The sequence below is a fragment of the Prinia subflava genome, chromosome 1, assembly GCF_021018805.1.
Source record: "Prinia subflava isolate CZ2003 ecotype Zambia chromosome 1, Cam_Psub_1.2, whole genome shotgun sequence".
Taxonomy (NCBI): Eukaryota; Metazoa; Chordata; class Aves; order Passeriformes; family Cisticolidae; genus Prinia; species Prinia subflava.
This window is the reverse complement of record NC_086247.1, coordinates 89008354-89029209: the sequence shown is the minus strand read 5'-3', so window position 1 is coordinate 89029209 and position 20856 is coordinate 89008354. Positions and strand designations below refer to the sequence as shown.

General features: G+C 39.7%; 1 long non-coding RNA gene across 1 annotated transcript in view; it reads left to right on the top strand.

Moving 5' to 3' along the window:
• The window catches only part of LOC134553219 (uncharacterized), a 44626-nt gene extending 25100 nt beyond the window's left edge, over positions 1–19526 (top strand). Inside the window, exons 2-4 of the long non-coding RNA XR_010081057.1 lie at positions 12107–12272; positions 14990–15214; positions 18646–19526. This is a non-coding gene — a long non-coding RNA (uncharacterized LOC134553219). The remainder of the gene's footprint in view (positions 1–12106; positions 12273–14989; positions 15215–18645) is intronic.
• The last annotated feature ends 1330 nt before the right edge of the window (positions 19527–20856 follow it).

Here is a 20856-nt window from a genome sequence, read left to right as displayed (position 1 = left end):
ACAACTCTAAAAGCCTGAGGAAGTGAGGACTGGAACACACAGATAGTATGTGTTTAATAAAAGAGAGATGGAGTGTCCTCTTCAGGAAAAAGGTTACTGAAAAAGGAAAAGGTCTTTGAAGGCAGCACTTAACGCAGAATTGCAGTTTAAATGGGAAAGAGTATAGTGTGATAGATCAATAAACACACAGCAAACAACAACAAAAGCCCAGGTTCACAGAAATGCAAGGCAGAAGGAGACTCAAGAAATTCTCTAATCCCTGTGCACCACAGCAGAAATAACTTTACCAAGCTCATTTTTCAGTGGTGTTTCTCTAATCTAGAGTTTAAATCTTCCCTTGAAAGACAGCACAACCTCCCTGGTAGGTCTTCCTAGTGTTACAAGACCCTTATGATTAGAATTTCTTTTCTCAAAATCTCCCAATTGTTCTGCTACAAATTGTAATTTTCCCCCTTTTTTCTTCTGATGCATATCATGAATAATTGAGGAAGATGGTGTAACTAGAATGTGTCATGTAGAAATAATGTATTCAGTTACTTCACCGAAGGGAGAATTATAGTCCTCTGTAGGTGACTAGAAAGCTGCCATGAGACTCTGAAACATGGGAACATTTGAAGAACATGGGCGATCACTGTCTTCATAATGAAGAAATACATTTGAGATGCTTAAAAGAACTATTTGTCTAGCCACTCAAGCACTCTGCTATTCAAGCCCTCTCTGTCTTCTGCAAAGATTTTTCACTAAGCAATAATCCACTGGATTTCCCAATCCTCTGGAGAATTGTGACAAAGCCATATATTGTCATTATTGGTACAAAAAGAAAAGCCTACTTGTGTCACAAAATCTGGTCCAAACCCCTTGCTGGAGGAGGTTTGCCTAGAGCAGATTGCACAGGATCATGTCCAGGGAGGTTTTGAATGTCTCCAGAGAAAGAGCTTCAACAGATGCTCTGGGAAGTCGGTTTCAGTGCTCTTTCACCTTCAAAGTAAAGCGTCTTTTTCTCATATTGAAGTGAAACTTCCCATATTTCCATCTGGAGTCATCTCTTCTCCCAGATAAACAGGACCCATCTCTCTCAGAATTTCTTCATAGAAGAAGTGCTCCAGTCCCCTAAACATCTTCATAGGTCTCCAGTGGCTTCACTTCAGGAGTTTCATGTCTTTCTTGTCCTGAGAAGCCCAGAACTGGACACCGTACTCCAGATGTGGCCTCACTAGGGCTGAGTAGGGGGCTGAGTTGGGTGGGAAGATCACCTCTGTTGACCTGCTGGCAATGCTCTTCCTAATGTACCCCAGGACACCAATGATCTTCTTAGCCACAGGGACACACTGCTGGCTCAGGGACAACTTGTTGTCCACCAGGACCTGCAGGTCCTTCTCTGTAGAGCTGCTTTCCAGTAGATCAATCCTTAACCTGTACTGATGCATGGGTTATTCCCATGGGGTAATTCCTCCCTAGGTGCATGACAGGACTATTGCAATTATTATTCCAATAAGGTGTCCTTCCATTTTTATATCCGTGGCTTTTTTACTCTTACAGCTCATATGTGTTTCTGTAATAAAAAAATTCCAATCTAGTCATAAATTTCTTGTCATCTTCTCTCTCTAAGGATGTCTGTCACTACCACTTAGATTTGTCCCTTTAAATCACATTCACCAAATGAAGCTGGTGAATGGTGGAAAAATGGTGAGTCCAAGATTCAACAGTAGACTCCAAAGGGATTAGATAGGACAGAAAGAGGACAGGTAACCACAGTGGAAAGATCCACCCTTCCCCCTTGGAAAAAGATTATTCATTCAAGAGTAACCAGAGAAATGTTTGTTCAGAATGGAGTGACTAATAAATACTTTGAGCCTGTTAAAAGCTAAAACTTGGCTAGTGAAATACAGAGTAGCTTGAGTTGCCCCCTTGCAAGGCAACAGCAAATGCTGCTGCTCCCAAAAGTGGCAGCCAAAAGCCCTATGGGCACTGTGTTTTCTTCCACCACAAAAGCTGAACTTGCATCTCCACTGCTTCTGGGGGAATTAGAGGGGCAGAAACTGCTGCTTCTGGAATGAACTCAAACTCCCTGGCAGCAGCTGCTTGGCAAAGCAAACAACTGAAACAGCTCTGGCAGAATTCTGTAGCCACTGCTGTTTTACAGGCTCCCTTCCTGCCCAGCAGTCTGCTATGCTCTGAAACTCTGCCCTCTCTAAACCTGGAGCTGGCTGGGGGAAGGAGCCCAGTCATGACCTAGGATTGAGAGGATCATATACCCAAGACATATTGGACTGAATGCATTCCTTCTGCTGTGGTTAGAAGGGACAGCTCTATCCCAGCTGCATTTCATTCCTCTGTTCATTGGAGATCTGGATTTTGCTGAGAGATTCAACTCAGCTTTGTGTACATCTGCTTTAAACAATCTTCAGTAAAAAAATAATTTACAATTTATGCTATTCCATTACCATTCTTCCTCATAATTTGCCTGAGTCCCTAATGTCTGCAGTCCTGACTCAAAAGTCCCACTGTGGCAGGCAATGAAGAAATAATCCCTGTCTGAAAGAATTTACCATCTAAATATTTTCTCACTGAAATCAGTGGCAAAAGCTGATAGAAAAAGAGTTTCCTTGCTCATGGAAGCAAACAGGAGAATAACAGAGAGCATGACAAAATTCAGACCATTGCCATTAATGGGACAGCAGGGCAGTTTTTCTGTGTCTTGCCATCGTTTCAACTCACTAGCACAGTACCTAAGTGCTCCATACACTTTTGTAAGGTATATCCACGCTTTCTTTCACCCCCTTCTCAAGACTTTCTTCATTGTCAGTGCTCTTCTGAGATTAATACTTTTACATTTCATCCTTTCTGTTTTTCAGTTTCTGTTGTTCCTTCATGCACAAAAACCCAACAACATGAGATTCAGGACACCAACTTGTGATGATGATAACAGAAAAAAACAAGCAAACAAAATCCATCAAGATAAAGGCCAGCACATAAACTACACAGAGTACTATTTCCTCCAGGACACAGCTGTTCTGGCTCCAGCACACACAGTGGAACCCAAATTACAGGTGGGACAATGTGTTTGAAGTCTTGATCTCTGCCACACTTCCACCTCTGCTTTACAGCAGGGTTAGCAGCTATGACTTAAGTGCAATGGCACATTAGGAAGAAGCATCTGGCTCCCAAACGAGATGCTGTTGAGTTGCTGCACAGCATTTAAATTTCTTGGATTTCCACTAGCAAATACACAATCAATTTGGAAAAGAAAAACAGAAATGATACATTTCTTTGTCTGATCTATGTCTTACAGGTCACTAAATAAGGCTAGGAAATACAGGGAGAGATCCTGAAATACAGAGAGCTCATCCATGAAATAGATAAAGGAGAACTGTTCCTATCTGAAATATTTATGCTCATAAAACTTCCACAGGGAATAGATACATACATGCACAGAGATACACACACAAGAAAGGTATTAAAACAATATTTAGTGATAGGTTAAAAGTGTTTCTTCTATCTGCCCAGTTTATTCCTCTCCAATGGATGTAAACCCTCTGTATTAGGGTGCAATAGCTGCCCTGACACACGAGATCTTGCTAAGGCTGCAGAAGTGGTTGTTTGTTTTTGTTTTTTTTTTAACTTGGCTAGCTTTGGAAAAAAGTACTCTATCTCTAGTCATTCTCTGGCAAAGTGCAGTATATCTAATTTTGTTAAATTCCAAAACATACTGTACACCAAAGTACTTGTAGGTGTAAAGAAGAATGTCAGGAATGAGTCAAAGATTAATACCTAAATTATAAAATGGGAATTGCAGTCTTAAATATCATGTTAAGAACCAGGAAGTATTTACCTAGTCTAAAGCACCACTTGTATTGTAATAGGCAAAGTGTTACTTCTTTTAGTTGCAGGGGATTCTTTAACAGTCCCAGGCTTGAGCAGGAAGATGCAAAGGGTGGAGTGGCAATTTGATGAGACCTTTACAAACTTCAGCAGAACTCTTACTCATTGCAGCACTCACTTCAGTCATACCTACTTCCACTGTTCTGCAGAACAAGGATGATCTTAGGATGGTACTTAGAAAAACAGATGCTTGACTGGTTTATTTCCTTCAAACATACCACTTCTTCCACTATTGCACTGCAAGATTGTCAGATAAAGTTTTCCAATTTCACCTATCTGCCCCTTCAGTTACCTCACTGTTCTGTTTTTCATCTATCATTAGAAAACTTTTTTTTGCTTTCTTAAACAAACAGACATGTCTACCTTAGCACTAATTTTAACAAACAAAAAAAGCTCCTCTATGTGATGCTGCCAGTGCTTCCTTCTTTCTCATTTTTACCTTTTCCCTCTTACATTCAATTGTCAGCTCTGTGTCAGGATCACTTCTTTCCTGTGTGCATGGAGTCCTAAAATCATACATGGAGCTTTTAGACGCTTGGTTAAAAACCCTCAATAAATAGAGCATAAAAGACTGGAGTTTTAATCAGCGTGTTATTTTCTCACTGTCACTAAGTACAACACATGGTAAAGGCCCAAGGGTATTTTTTTAAAAAACATAGTTGAAGAGACAGTAATGATGTCTCCTCTGATTCTTAGGCTAACATGTGGAAGTGGTTCTAACAACACTCAAAACCAAGTTTCAGCTGATTCTTGGAGCTTTACCAAGTAACTTCTTTTTTAGTATTCAGTGCCCAGTGAGTCCAGTGCTGCTCAAACCACATGCTTCAGCAACTGATACTTTGCACTGCTCATTAGCTGGTGACAAATAGGATACAAAAATAAAACTTTGGGATGCAGACTTAAATAGACTTGTCAATTGGTTATAGCGAACCCTGCCAAAAAGTGACTTTATTTTTATTAAAAGAAAAATAGGTTCATTGGGGAAATAGTTCCAGAGACCAGACTTCTGAACCCCTGCTTTTTAATCAGTTAAAAATAGCTGCTCACATATTTTTAATAGAATCTACAAAATATCACTCCCTGATATCAGCCAGCTCAGACTCACTGTACTCCAAAGTAACCATTTCATGTTTTAGCATCTTCAACAAGTCTTAAGATGACTTTAGCTCTATTCTTGACTGTCTAGTCCTCTGCTTATCAGAACATAATTATTAAAGAAGGTAGCCAGAAACAACAGAGATGAGAAATCTACAGGTAAGTTATTGTCCTTGTGATTCCTCTAAATCCTTGATAAAGTCAGACTATGTTTATGGCTGAAGGCTCAAGGTCTCCTTCATGCAGCTTTTCCTCTGTAGTTTGTCATGCTTTCCTTCTAGCTATTTCTTATATTATGGAGACTCGGGTGCTTATTTTGCCATCTCTTAACGCAACTTGCTTCATCTAATATGTGGCTGGGTCAGATAAATAGCCCTATAGATACAACTCTACCAAATCTCTTCTATAAAGATTGGCATATAAAGAAAATATAGAGAATTTCTTTTTGTCAAGCAATTGAAGAGACGGAGTCCCCATGGATTGCATCACAAAGCTGATTTTATTAAACACACTGCTGGTTTATGTATCTTTCAAGCATAACAACTATATCTATGTTTCTTAGTAACATTGCTTAACTATGGTCCTAGTAGAGACTTGTACAGGCCTGTATTGGCTTACACACAAACGTACATGCATACACCTTGATCTCTTCCTCCTTCAGGGTCTTGCCTCGACTTGTCAGGGCTTGTAGCCCTCTAGCACATCTGCTTCAGTAAAGAGTTCAGCAGTACTTTGAGTCCTGCTTCTAAGTTGTATTGTCACATCTTTCTTTAAAGAAAAGCAATCTGAATTGATACTCAGAATATGTAAATGATATTCAGAAAGTAAAGCTAACTGAGTGCCTGTAAGGATGCAGACTGATAAACTTTGAATATACTAAAATACAGAATATTTACAAGAGCCCTGGCAGAGGAAGGTTTTGCAACTCTAAAAACGTCAAGATCTAAAAGCTTACATCCTCAGTCTGAATGTTTTGCTATGATTTTACTAAACAACCTAGCACATCTATCCATCACTGTACTTGGTGTTGAGTATGACAGCGAGTCCTATAAAACCTGGTAAAACCAGCACTGTAATATAGGACAGAATCACTGTGGTTAAGTAACCTAATGGCAGCAACAGAGATGGCCACTAAGTTAGTTCTTGAGATTCTGCTTTAAACCTATGCCATTGTTATTGCTAAGCATTTCACAAACAAGCCAGTTCATAGTATAATATTCTCAGCAATTATTGACTTAGCACCTATATAATTACAAGAACTCAAATATTTCCTTTTTTTTGCAACTGTGCCAACTAAAAGCTCATAAATGCTGTCAAAACCTGTCAGCATAGTACTGAAGGGGCAATCCACAGTGAGAACTAAAGAAAATAAAGGTATTCAAGGTTTGTTCAGGTATTACAATAAATGGTGGCAACCAATATGAACAATCATCTTAAAGGAAAATTTTTCAAAATCTCTATGGCCAATTTCAATCTTACTGTTTTCAGATACAGGAGGAGATTTGAAACCCCAAGTAGTTAGAAAGAAGAACATGGACTGGAATCTAATGTTAGTAGTGATATTTCTACAGCAGTGTCAAGGGAATCTTGCATCTCTGAAAGAGGTCAAAGTCACAAAGGAAAATATTTCAGCCTGTGAGAAATTCTTGCACAAAGAGTGATAGAGATACTCTTGGTGAAATTTGCTGAAATAGAAAGGCATGAAGTGAAACAATTAGGTTGATAAACTTTACGTGAAGTGTGGCTTCTAGTAAGATTTGGGGATAACAATATGTACCTGTATCCTAAAAAATGCCCATAATAAAGAACCAGAGATAAAACCTTTAACACTCTCTGTCTGCAAGTAGGAAATGCAAGAGATCTCCATGTAGAGAACTGCAAGGGAAACCACAGGCCATTTCAGGTATAGGCTCTCAGAAATATCTAATTATTAGCCAGACCTATAGTGAAGTAGGGGCAGATCCACTCTAGTGAGGTAACAATTCACTCTACTTTTCTTCCCTAGCTATGACAGCTAGGAAAATTTTTTGTTCATCTACAGCAAGCATATTTGAAAATGGGCCCTATCATTTTTAGTAAAAGGGGGGAAAAAAGCTGACTGGGGTTTTATACATGAGAATTTTGTATGACTGTGTATGCCTCTTTCTTTCTCACCCACAAAATACCAAGTTGGGACCAAAATGGCAAACTGGGACAAAAATTCAGACAAGTATTCAGAGTGTCATTTTAGCATTACAAGAATACACCTTACAGCCAAAGGTTGTAAGGTATACCTAGCAAAACATTTCCTCTGCTGGCAATTCTCAATATATGTTTGGAGTAGTTAGATTAATCATCAGGACAGGACCTCTGGACCTGAAAACTAAATATCTAATTTTCCCTGCTAACCCTGCCTCTTGTTTTTGCCCTTCTGCTTCCTTTTTAGCATGCTCTCATCAAGTCGTCTGCTCCCTGACAGAAATAAGAGTTCCAGATGAGCAAGGGTCTGCTTCAAATGATCTGCCTGTTTAAAAAGAAGAAGAAAATGCTACTAAACTGTTTCTAGGACTGGAAAAATTGATTTTTTTTTTTGTTTACAAATCAAAACCAAAAGCAAGTATTAAAAGAGGAGAAACAAAATTTCCAGTATCGCATACTCTGATGAAACGAAGTTCAGAGAATGCTAGATATGGCCAACCTTAAAAAAAACAGTAATGAGAAATAAAAATAAAAGTGGATAGATTTCATATTAGTTACAATAGAAACCTGAAAAAAAATAATAGTTTAAGTGCATCTCAGATTTTGTATTTAGTTATAGAAACTGAGCTACTGCTGGAATAGCACTCTTTACTTGCTTCAGAATAACAAAGAAGGAACAGAAACAGAAAGAATTAAATGCATTTCACTTTCCTGATTCTGAATTTGGGCTACATGCTGCATAATTTCAGTGTGGCCTGAAAATACATATTAATATCTGGAAACATATAAATGCCCTCTTTGCTTCTATCATCAGCAAAGTAGGTTATCACTCGTTTTCAGATAACAAGTATTTTTACTGCATGAAGTATGCTGAGACTTTATTTAAAACTTGTTCCCTTTTCCATTCTATTATCCTGGCCTGTGACAGCTCTCTACTAAACGTCCCTGTTTCATAGGCTTCATCTTGATAACACCAACATGCAAGTGAGATTTATATCTCATTGACATTTATTATTATAACAGTCTATACCAACTGAAGTTTTAGGTAATTATTTCAATATTTGCTACATTATTGTTATGGTAACACCTAAGAACACATTCAATCACTGCACTGTTTGACAAATACAGCGTTTTAAATTGAATGTTGCTTTTCTTTAATAAGATATAAATATGCATGCATTGTCTCTATTAACAGTATTACTGTAGCACATCTCCTGGTTCTCCCTCTCTTATTCTAAATTCTTGCTTGATATTACTGAGAAGCATCAATACTTCTGCAAAGGCTGATTAGCATGCAGTAACTTGATAGACATGTTGGAAGGCAGAACTAACAAATTTCCAGCATACTACTAGATTATGCATTTCTCTCTGTGCATGCAAAAAAATGTCGTTGTTCATGTACCTCTGATACTTCTGTTGATACTTCTGTCAACATCTGTTCACAGAAGTGGCTATTGGCATGCACTTATCTGAGAATCACTATGCAAATATATGCAACTGCAGTGAAAGAAGTCCCTAGAAGATTTGAACAAACCCATTTTATCAGAATAAAAATGTTGAGGTGACTGACAGGTCCATTGTCACAGCCCTTACAGAAGCTGGCTGCCTGTTTTTTCCACTGTTAAAGCAGAATATTATTTGAGTACAGGAAGCATTACTGTGAACATAACAATTCCCAATTCTGGTAACATTTTGCTTGATCCCGTTTCATTGTAGAGCAGTGATGTACATCCTCAGGGGCATCAGGCTTGGACAGTGAAGGTGATATGAAGTTAAAGTGATAGTGCCATTCGCCACAAAGGACAGGCCCACTATTGTTAGACAGTGTTTGGGATGCCAAAGAAGAATCCTAAAACGACATTTTTAATTAAAATCAACTCTCCATTTATACTCATGGAGGTACGCAAAAGATAAATTGGTGTGATCTGATGCTTTCTTGGCTACTTGTTAAGGGTGCTGGTTCAGATGTTTGTGATGAAGGCCCAACCAGGATAGCTGATGAAATGCAGTACTCTCCAGTGGCTGATCAGCCTGAGCTGGACTGCTTAGAACAAGAGGCATTGCCAAAAGTGTTGGTTGTAACAGTGACCTTCTCAGTTATTACCCACTTCCTGCAGTTGTTCCAAGAGCCACAGTAGCATATGAGTTTGAAGCTGGAGTGAAGGCTTCATTTGCTATTCTGTATCATAACTTGACATGGGAGGAGAAAGAACTGGTGTTCTATATTCTACAGTTGTCTACCTCCAAGGTTTTGGTAGCTCATATCGGTACATAGGCAAAAGGTCGTGAGACACATGGTTTTTATGTCTTCATCCATCTTAACAGTGCATGCAACATAAAGTGGTTTTCCCCAGCACTTCATCTTTATCATGGCTGCAGAAGACAAAGTAAAGAGGGAAATCGTACTGTTTACTTTGAGAGAAGGATGGACATGTACCGAGTCCAGCAACATGGAGAATTGTATGTCCTAAAATGCCACAAGACAAATGCAGACCAAATTGCAGTGAGCAATTCCTTAATCCCCATCTCTGCTCTATCTTCAAAAATGTGAAGGGCTGCTACAGAGGATCCTAGTTTTTCAGTTCCAACATTAAAACAACTTGTTTAGAGATCCTGCTTGATAATGAGTCAGCTGCTTCTACACTGCATATAGTACATAGAAGCAGAAGTAATCTTGCCTTCCCATCACACACTGTCAAACAACAGGGGCCTAAAGCAGTAGCTTAAGACACAGGCTTAAGCAAAGGCAGCCCCCCACTTTAAAAAGCAGATTAAGCATGTGACAGATGCTTTGCGATAATTTATGACTAGTGTATGTTGACCCGATTTTTGTGATATTGATTGTATGATTATGTTGGCTTGATTTAATTAGAAGGCACAGGCAAAGCCTGAAATACTTGATAAACACAAGCTACCCACTGATAAACACCCTCAGGTCAGTTTGCAATAAAATCTGAATTCTCAGCTGTGGAGAGCCTATTTCTGGGCTCCAGGCAAGCTGCTGGAACATCTTTGGTCAGTTTGAATGCTGAGATTAAAACAACTCCAGTGACTATGCAAAGAATCCATAAGCAATATGCTGTAAAGTCAAGTGGGTTGTCACAGGGGGTCAACTGTTGAAAGGAACTTATATCACCTTGCCCCCTTGATATCTTGGATTAAAAAAAATCTGGCAAGGCAAAACACATAAAGTCACTTTTCCCTACTTATTTTCCTCCCTACTGCTGATATTGTCTTAGGACATCTGCATGCTCAGGATAAATCTGTAGGTGCCTGCAGTCTGAGGGACTCATGAGGTATCTCAGCCTTTGGCTTGGAGGGTATGGAAATACTAATATTCTGCAGCAAGTAAAGAAAAACCCTTGCATGAAGGGATTGAGCTCAGAGGCACCAGATGTAGCTAGTTCTAGTTGTTATAAATAGCAGCTTAAAGTTTCATGATTAAAATAATCTGCCCCTCACATACGGAAACTTTGAATGCATTCATAAACGTGAGATAATCAACAGGAGTTCAGTTCCTCACTGTTGATCTGGTACTGTAGAAGATTTGCCTATGGGGCAAGACCACCTGGGGAATCCTGCACAGGGGCAGGAAGGAGAGACTCATGGTTCCACAGTTCCTAGCCACCAGGGATATGACATTCTTCTGTAGTATGTCAGAACATTTTATCTCTTTGTGGCCCAGACAGGGACCTCTTACAATATGATGAGGTTCATTATCCCTCATAGCTGAGCTTCTGTGTGAAAAAGCCTTTGCGTGGGCAGGGCAGGGAACACAGACAAAGAAAACAGATGCCCAGGTAAGTTCCTATTCAGTTTGCAACTGTGAAGCACACTTTGATATACAAACCCTGTAGTACGCTAGATTCCATAACACAGAGAAAGGAGTGGAGTACATAATATAGCAAAGGTCCTGGCCAGTTCAATGGGATCAGTAGTACCCCTGAGAACTTTTGATATTTCTGAATATTCTGATTCAGAAATCAGAATATTCTGATATTTCTTCTTCTAACTTACCTCATCCTAAGACCCTTTTGCCTGCATAGTGATGTTCAATCTCCCACAGTCAATGAACCTGTACCCCTTGTACATATCAGAAATTTGACCTTCAGCCTTATCCAGACTTCTGTGTTCATCACCACATTAGTACATGACAAGTAGCTCCATTCAAGCATTCCCTTGCTCCACCATCGCAGACTGATGCCTTACTGCTGACACTGCCTCTCTTGCTACTCTGCTCACTCACAGTCATCCATTTGCTGGGATAACCTTTCTAAGCCAGCATATAACCTGACATTTGAAGGATTGTGCAGGGCAGTAGGTTATAGAGGTAAAGTGCTAATAATGTTTCCTGCAACATCCAGATCATAGCTGGACAAATTTTTTTTCTTTGAAATGAGAAAGATTCTATATGAAGTTACAGAAATATTTTTTGGAATTTGGGTCAATTTTACCAAAATGTTTATTCTTAAAAATAGGTGTCATTGGGCTTGGGGTGTATTACATACATGCAAAAAAGGTAAAAACATTGTACTTCGATATTTTTGATAGTGAGGCTATTTTGCTTTTCAAGCACAAAACAACTTATCCATTTAAAAATGTATCAAAATATATTTTAAAATTACTCAGAAAACTCAAATTGAAAATATCCACTTGTTTCAGACCAATCAAGACAACTCTTAATCACAAGTGATTCCTTTTAGTCCTTAATTCTATGGTTTTCTGTTTAAATATTCATCATCTCAAATCCAAATTACTTCTTCCTCTTGCTATATCTGTCAGAAAACCTTCTTCACATTCAGCTGTAATCCTAGACCCAATTTAAAAGATTATTTAAACGTGCCTTCAATTCTGAGGCTAAGTTAAATACTTGCTCAGATTCTCCACTGAACATCTATGAATACCAGGTATGCGGAACTGCTAAACCTCTCCAACCCTTTCTTCTCTTCAGCTTTTCTACGTAGGACTTTTCTTCACTGCTCAATGGGAGAGAGAATGACAGTGTGCTAGAAATTGAGAAGAAGCCTCATCCATTCAAAGATGCTGCTCCTGACCTTTTGTTCAGCAGAGAGAGAATATAAAGCAACGTCTACAAAACTTCTGCATTTGGAAGCAACGTAAGTTCTCTTGGACACCAAAAAGGTTCTTCCCCCTCCCATCTTCCTAAACAGGTATAATTTTTGATCTAAAGACACAGAAACAAGGACTGCATAAAAACAATGACCAAACATTTAAAATGGGGTATTGTCCTTACAGAAAGCATCTGATCAATTAAATTACCATTATTTCCCTTTCCCCCTCTACCCTTATTGTATATAAATAGAATAAACAATCAAATTCACACTGAAGTCCAGGGCTTCATTTTTCTCTAGTTCAAACACATTTCAGAACAGACTAGGCTCCATTTGTATACACATATTTTAAAGAATGAACACATTTCAATTAAAAAAGCCTCCATGTTTTGAAGCTGCTTGTATCTTATACATACACATACATTTCACACATTGGGGGAACAAGCACACATAACCAACCCCAAGCAGTTAACTCCTAGCACCCTTCCTTTGTTCAGCTCCCACAAATCTCTGCTGCTGGTGGGTGTAAGTCTTTTGAACTTCTTGAAAGAAAGAGAAAAATGTAGCTCAGTGTGTTTAACCATGTGCTTTCCAGGGCTGCAGGCAGAACTTGAGAAGGAGCAATATGAATGTGTGGTGAGTGGATCACAGCATTCCCTGGGGCTTTCCTGTTTTTTCTGCAACTGTTCATCAATTTCAATAGGACATACAATGGGATCCTGAGTCTCCGTGTGCCCCAGACATCACTCAGTTAACTTCACTCATCATCAAGAGGAAGAGAAGTACTTTGAGCTTTGCTCTCTGGGTTGAAAATTGAAATGAGCTGGTCCAACCAGAATGCTGGAGAATGTGTCCACTGCCCTGCATGAGGGGAAATGCCTCTCTATTAGAGGTGCTGGCTGTATTACTCATACCTACCCTAGCTTTTAAACACCATTAAATAGACCTCTTTTGTTAGCTTGGAAGGGCATGCCTTCTACAGCTAATGCCTTGTAACAACATTGACAGATGCAGTCATAACAACTATAGCATGGCCAGAGAAAGAAAGGAAACTACTGCTGACCTAACTGCAGTACAGAAGTTTTCAAATATGTTATGTAGTTAGAAGGAAAAAAACAATTTGAAGAATAAATGAAATTTAAGAAATGGGGTAGGAAAATCTAAGGAGGCCACAGCCAAGAATCTATAAACAGGAAAGGCTCTCTAGAAGAGAATACAGAAACAGACAACTACCCAGCAAAATAGAAGAGAGCTTTAACTCATATTTACTATAGCTTGTAGACTCACATGCAGATATAGCAATAAAATAAATGCCTACCTCATTAAATCAGATTCATAGTGCACCTGAGAAATTCTACTCCTGCTTGGTCAGAAAGGAACACATGAAATCCCCGTCACACATTTGCCTAACTTAAGATCAATCTGCCAAACTCATGAGCAAACAGAAAAAGCAAAATCTTCAAAAACCTTGCCCACCTGTAACAAGCTAGATAAGGACAATCCATTCTGACCATGTGGAAATCATTGCCCCTTTCCTTTGGAAATCAGCACCTGGGCAGCCTCCTCCTAGCTGGGGTTGTGCTGCTTCATGGCAGGTGAGAGCTCATGAAAGGTCAGGGACGGCCAAGAGGTCAACTAAGGGAGAAAGAAAAAACCACATGTGCAATAAGTATCTTCCCATTATATCCCAAGGTTGCACATTTGGTTTTCTCAAGTTGGAAAGAGAAAGGAGGCTGGGCCCTGCACTGCTCCTTGGGGAAGGGCTGCTCTGCCAGCCTGCCTCTGACTCACTGTTGTGACATCTGGTATTAAAGCCTAGGTAGTTTGAAGATCAGTGGAAAGAAGCATTTAAAAACCCATTATTTCACCTGTTCATTTGATTTTTAAATAACTGTGTTAATTCTTATTTACCACATCAGTCCCCTGAATACACTGTGCATTGTTCCAAGTTATTGTAACCTTCCCTCTTAAAGTGGATTTAAGCCATTATGGTCTATCACATAAATCCTTCTTAGTTTGTGGATTATTGACCTGATAGGCACAAACAGCTCCATCTGTCCTTTTAAATGGGCACGAATGCTGCGAGTGTTTATTGCTTTCAATCCTATTATTTGCAAAATGCTTTCTTTCTCTGTCTCTGTGTGTGTGTGTGTTTGTGCGTAATATTCAGGGAGAATTGATTGTCAAACTGTTGTCTACACTCTTTTAAATATAGGGTTTTCCAGTGCAAACTGCCCCCATACAGTAGCATAAGTGAATGTCCTGCTAGTTGACTTGGGAAATAAGGCTGTTGACTTAGAGCCAGCCTGTGAGAGTGATGTAAAAGTTGATAGACTGTAAGAACATTTGAAAGAGAAAAGGGACTCCTTTTTGAAATGTTGATGTGAATCAAGTCTGAGTTAATGAAGCTTTTATAGTCATAAAGTTACTTTCAGATATCTCATCTAAGCGGTTCTTTTGAAAGGGCTAAAATTATGCTCTAAGGGACATTTGTTGAAGTGAAAACAGGAGTAAAATAGTTATTACTTGTTGATATGTGTCAGGGCGAGAGTATCCAGAGAAAAACAGGCATTTTTCATTGGTCAGTATTTGTGGGTCAGATCATTTACCAAGAGTGAGGTAATCATTTTGATTTGTTGAGTCAAATAATTTCTGATGGAAGTTTTAAAGTGCTATGAAAAGGTTTCCTGTGCAAGGAAGCCTGTTCTTTCCTGTCCCAAGGGTATTCTACACACAGAATTATTCCTTTATTCCATTATTAGACAATGTACTGAAAAGCCTGGAGACCAAATATGAAGACAAAAATCTGCAAAACGTGGCTGCTGCTTTGGCCTGATGGATTTCATTGCTGCACTTTTGTCCTCTTCCTATGGGTGAGCCACTCCACCTGGCCCCAGGATGCCAGGCCATGCAGAAGATGTAGATGTGGCTTCTCAGTATGCAGAAAGCTTTGCCTCTGACTTGGCTGGATTCTCTTTGCAACAAAGGTTAGTGGAAAAGAGACAGTCTAGCAAGTCTGTTCTGAATAATATTTTAAAATCTTACAGAAACTAAAAAAACACTTTGCAGATGGTCTGTAATAGCTTTTGTGTACAAAAATAGAGATGTCTTAGGTCTGACACTTGGTAGAGAGTTATTTGTAACTGGCTTATACTCTTCTATAACATATGTATGCAAGGGACACACAGTTGTTTTTTCAGGGATGGGAAAACTCAGCTAAGTGGGAGGATATTTTTGGCAAGCTGTTTTTGCAGAAGAAATGCCAGGTGCCAGCACCTTCTCAAATTCAGAGCTATGGCCAAAATTCGAGTGAAGCTGTGAAACACCTTTGATCATACTGTTTTGAATAAGATGATGTTATTCTAAGTATACTTGTGTAATACTCAGAGCTCAGTCCATTTACTGCCTTTTTTTTTTCTTTTTTTTTTTTTCTTATCTAAGTGATTTATTACTTTTTTTTAATGGCACCTGGACCCTCTGACCCATCCATTATTGGACCATTGACTCACTGTAGGGTTTACCAGTGACTAAATCTTGTTCTAAGCAGACAGCTTGCATGAAACATTTCTTCCTTGAAGTGGAAATAATTGTATCCTAGGTGCTCACACTTTGTTTTGGCAAGGAGAAGAGTGGTGGCCTCTGGAGACAGTCCACCAGGCAGTTTTGGGGAGAGGGCATCAGCTTCCCTGGCTGAAGCAATTGGAAATTTTACCCTGTTATTCAAATTCAAAGCAAAAGTTTGAAGTGTTTAGGAAACTTTTGCTTCCCTTTTAGCATCAAACAGAACATTTATTTTTGGGAATGAGCACATTTAATCCTGCCATGCTGGATACTTAGCCTAATGGAAAAAGAGAGTTATCCAGATGTTCAGCTGCACCTTGGGCAACTGTTTTAGCAACACTTAGGAAATGCTGATATGCTTGAAGATATGGAAGACAGTGATAAAGAGCATTTCTGCAACATTAAAAATTAAAGCTTTGTTCTCTAAGATGTAAGCAGAACACTACCTAGCATTCTGCATATATCATATCCATAAGCTTTAGGATGATGTTTGGAACTCCAAGAGAAAATTGTTTCCTTATAGTATAGTATTAACTAGCATTTTTATCCTACAGAAATAGAAGCTGAGCATCTGATAGAGGAGCATCTAAGAAACAAAATGTGCATATATGTTTTACTTTTATATATATAATATATGCATTTAAACACACTAAAACTGTATGTAGCAAATTTTACCCCTGGTCACCCTAGTTACCAATAGATTAATTAGTTACTAATTACTTAACACTGGGACATTTCTAGGAAAGATCAGTAAATTTATGTTTGTCCCAACTTAGGGTCACTGAAATACTGAGATGAAATTATCCAAACCCATGTTTTTCAAGTGGTTTCCTGATACAATCCTGTTTCCCTCAAAGGGTCTCAGCTAGCTCAGCCCTTCTCAGGCCTAGTAGGATTATATCAAGAAAGACAGGATAAGGATTCAAAAGAGGCTCTCTTACCCTTTTAGCTGCAAGTCCTTTATTCCAGGTTGATGTCCCAGGAGAGAGAGAGAGAGAGAGCTCCCGGGGGACAGGGGTCCCTTTTTCTCAGGGTCTCTGAGGGAGGGGCTAGCTGGCACACAGCCAATGGGGTCAGAAGGGGAAGGAAGGGTCAGACTACATGACAGGAGTTCCAGGGGTCCCTGAGGGAGAAGAAACCATTTCCCCAGGGGGATGTAACAGTTTCCCTGCACCAAACACAGGGTTTCCATCAGGGAAAGGGAACTAGGTTTGCTACAGAAAGCTTAACTCCATCACCCTGAATGAATGTGGGGCCAGAAGGGAACCTTTTCAATGCTCACTGTTTCTGTTTTAACATTTCAGTCACCAGGAGGAGGGAGAAGGCTTTAGTGTATTACTGGAAGCAATTTATTTTATGAACTGTACCAATAATATGGCTTATATTCTACTTGGCGACTACATTGGTTTCTGAGTTTATATTCACAGTGATCAGGTTTATCTAGTAAGGCTATAAAACTGAACTTATTAATCAGGCACAAGAGAGGATGGGTTTTGAACAAGGATTTTTTAGCTGTTTTAACAGCTAGAACACTGTTTTGGTGGTGACTTTAATAGAGTTCTAAAAGCTGATCCAAAGAATTATGACGGCTGAAGGAACAAAATCACTGCTGTATTTTATTAGAGCAGCTCACATTATACTGAAGGCTTGTAAACTGACCTGTTTCTGTGAAAGCCACTCTTCTGCATCTTGTTTTGATAGGCTAATAAAAAAGAAGGGATATTCTACAGACACTTGCAAGCTTTGGGACCAGGAGACTGAAATGTAAGGGGTAAGACAGTACACATTCTTTTGCAGGAAACTGGTCCATACACAGGTTCATGCATTCTTCGTATGATAAAAAGTAGGCAGCAAAACAAATTGTTATCTTTCATCTTGAAACAGCAATGAAAACTCAGCTGGTGGTTACAATCTCAAAGCACCACTAGCTGGGAACATAACACAGTACAGGTCTCCTTACCGCCTGGAATTCTTTTAAGCTATACTGTATTTACCTGATGCCATTTAAAGGGAAAAGAATGATGAATGCTCAATTAATTGTAAAATCAAAAAGGAAACATCTGACTATTTTAGTATGCATATATGAATGATCTCCATGGCTGCATAATTCATTTAAACATGAAATAGTTTTGCAATAAACCTGTTCTCCAGGATGGGCCAATTCTACTAAGATTTCATTAAAAATTTCATCCTGAGCTGGGTGGGAAGACTGAGGCCAGTCAAATCCATTAAAAGCTCTGGGATGTGATCACAGCATTTGAATCTTAAAGCAGTTCAAAGTGAAAGTGACTGTGAATAAGCAGTGGGGTATTTGGGTAACCCTAAGCCAAGTTGGTAGGGGGTTTCATACACTGGAATGAATTCTGCAGCACCTAGCTCTAGAACCTGGAGCTCAGTGAATCCTGATGGGCTCCTGACTAGGTAGGTTTGGCAGCCTGGGGATGTGCACACTTTCTAAGGTCAGGGCTCCCTCTCCTCTTTTCTGTTGAATTTGGCTTCCATCACAGATTAAGGCAACTTCCAGGGTAGCTGAAGTGTGCAGCCCACCTCTGTTCCTTCACGCACCACTGGAAAGGTGCAAAAACTCTGCAGCATCACAGTTGACCCCAAATCTTAGATGCAAAGCCATGCTCTGGCCAGATCTCTGCTTGTAGCCTGCAGGCAGAATGTGATGGAGAATGAAGCATGCAGATGATGTTTAGCAGGAGGACTTCAACCATCCTTGTACCTTCTTTGCTCCAGGCAGTTACAGTCAGTTGTCCTAGAACACAGTGATGAGTGTATGGAAGCCAAAACTGGCCCTTTCTATTCAAACAAATTTTTTTTCTTTTTTTTCTTTTTTTTTTTTAATCAGTAGAGTCTCTACAAGAGAGAAAACTTACCATGACTGAGTAGAGCTTATTACAGACAGCTTGATGGCATCTCCAGATGCTGAGATGAAATGATGCAGAGGAGGATAGATTATCTGATGCACTGATCCCAACTGGTCCCAAAGGAGAAAGTTGTTCTATCTTATGAGGACTTTACTGTGTTGCTCTCTACTCCCTCAAGAGTTGTGTCTGCCTATGAGCAGTGTGCAAATAAAAAGCACCATTTACAGAAAGGATCCTTCTTTTAGCTCTGCAGCAGCTGCAAATCCTGAGAGTGATCTTGTTCACTTCTTAGACACCAGAAAAACCTTTGTGGCAGAACTATCATAAAGCTTTATGTTCATATAGCACCTCTAGAACAGCTTCTCAGGACAGACCTGTGTGTGGTTTCCTAATAAAAATAATGAGTGAATAATCATTGACAGTATACATGCAACTTTGCTTTCCAAAGCATGGAGCCACAAGACAGAGTTTATCAATCAAGGACGACAAAGCAATTATGAGCAGTCCCTGGAGAATTAATCCTTCAAGAATGCATGAAATCAATCTGGCAGCCTCTGAAATACACAGTCCAGTTGCTTATGTCCATACAAATATTCACCCTCTTACCATGGAGGCACTAAGGAGTGCAGATTAAAAGGATTGTTTCAGGATTGAAACAGTCACTCTGCAGCAAGAAGCCAAATAAAGACTGATAATTATTTTATCTGTGCTGAACAACATTGTTAGCAAATTGCACATTATTATGACAAAATACCATCAACAACATGACAATCTCCTGTTGTATGCTGGGGCATTTGGCACACAGCGCTGCCGAGTCAAATGTTTGTTCCCTTTCTGATGAATGGTGTTTGTTTTTTGTCTGTTGCTTTGATTCACACACTTGCTTCAATAAAGACTTTATACTGTCGTTGTGTGCAGTGTTCACTGATTTATGCCAGAGGACTGAACTTCAGTAGCCAGAGTCTCATCTTCATTCCTCACTGCAGGGACTGTTCCCTATCAGAAGCTCTTCCTATTCCTTGGAAAGACAAGACAAATGAGCCCAGCCGATTGTGTCCCTGAGAGAATGGGGTATGCACCCTGGGCTGAAGGACAGGATGGAGATTCCTCCTCACAGGAGCAGAAGATCAGTTAGCTGTGAGGACGTGCTGGCAAACTTGTGCTATCAGACTCAGCTTTTGACACTTATGGCCTGGAATTGCTGGGGATTTTTGCAGCACTGCTAAACCATGTGGCCTTTTGGGGGATTGATGGTTTGTTCCCGTTTGGACCTTGCCAACAAGACCCTTTCTGTTGCCTTTGGCAGCAGATAGCAAAAGCTTCTTGTAAGGAGGTGCTGGACAGTGAGATGATCTCATCTCGTTTGACTAGTCTAAACCAAATGCAAATGAACTCCAGAGGCATTTGAAGCATAATAAAATTTAGGCAAAACAAAGGGCTTCAGATTTTAAGTTGTTGGCTTTACAAAGTTATCCTGCAGAAAGATAAAGCTAAAAAAGTGGGCAACACAACTGCAGATGAAATCTAAAACTGACAAATGCAGTGTAGTTCACAAAGAAAGTCACAAGAATGACTAAACAGTGCTAACAGTGTTAAAGCAGCATATTCACAATTTTCCTTGCAGGTGTAGCTCCTGCCCACTGAAAAAAAAAAAAAAAAGCTTTAAAAATATGTGGTATATACTTAGCAACTGATCCTTGCGAAGAAAGCCAGTCCTTAATGTCTCCCACATGTTTGGAAATAGGTCCTTCAATTGAGGAAGCCATCAGACAGCAGGGGATTAATTAAGTACAAATTCTGTCTGGGCTTCTCCTTTTTCTGATCAGAAATTTTGTTCAGATGTGAGACCTGGTTGTGGCATTGGTCTTGGAACCCTATGCTTTTGCGTCAGCCCATCTTGAGGAGCAGAACAAAGAATCACAGCACGCACCTGCCTTAGCTCTGCAGGAGAAGTGTTGGTATGAGCATTGCCTCCCCTATGGGGAGTGCACGCTGTATGCCAGTGATGGCAGTGCGGGCATACAGACCCCTCACACATCGTGCCTCTGCTTTTGAGGTCGAGCCACTCGAGATGAGAGTGGAAGTAAAGGGGAGACTGAAAAACAACGCGATGCATGGAGTATTTTTCAGAGGCAAGAACAAAGGCTGCTGTTTCTCTGACAAGGCAATGAGCCCTCTAGAGGCAGCTGCAACCA